Here is a 528-nt window from a genome sequence, read left to right as displayed (position 1 = left end):
GCTCTGGGATTTGGTTTTACATTTCTACAGTAATCTTTACAATAATTTACATAGTGAGAAACTGCATTTTCTCCTTCCAACCCTGTAAGAGTGGTGGAGGCCTTGGAAACAGCATCCGTTTACTTTGACACCAAATTCCTCAGTGGAAAGAACTCTCTTGCTTTTCTGCCATCTACTTCTTCCCATTAGACAATTGTCAACCTAGCATTTTACTTCATCTCAAATGAAAAATCCGTCTTCTCGCTTAACTAATCTTACATAGAATTTTCCATTTTTAACCTTATTTTTACACAATTACATTTAAATATTGCTACACTACTATTCAGTAAAAAAAAAATATCTGTTACTTGATCGGTTTATAACTATGTTGTGTTAAATTGGTGTCACAATTACTGACACTGACTGAAACTTGGTATATTGTTTCATATTTTGTTGAGGCTATTTAGTCACTTTCACTAATAAACTTGAGAAATGTATAAATCCATCCCTCAATTTGCAGGTAAGTTTTTATTCATTAAGAAGAACATA

Source organism: Euprymna scolopes, chromosome 25, assembly GCF_053919585.1.
Source record: "Euprymna scolopes isolate OS-2025 chromosome 25, ASM5391958v1, whole genome shotgun sequence".
NCBI lineage: Eukaryota > Metazoa > Mollusca > Cephalopoda > Sepiida > Sepiolidae > Euprymna > Euprymna scolopes.
This window is presented reverse-complemented; position numbering follows the sequence as displayed.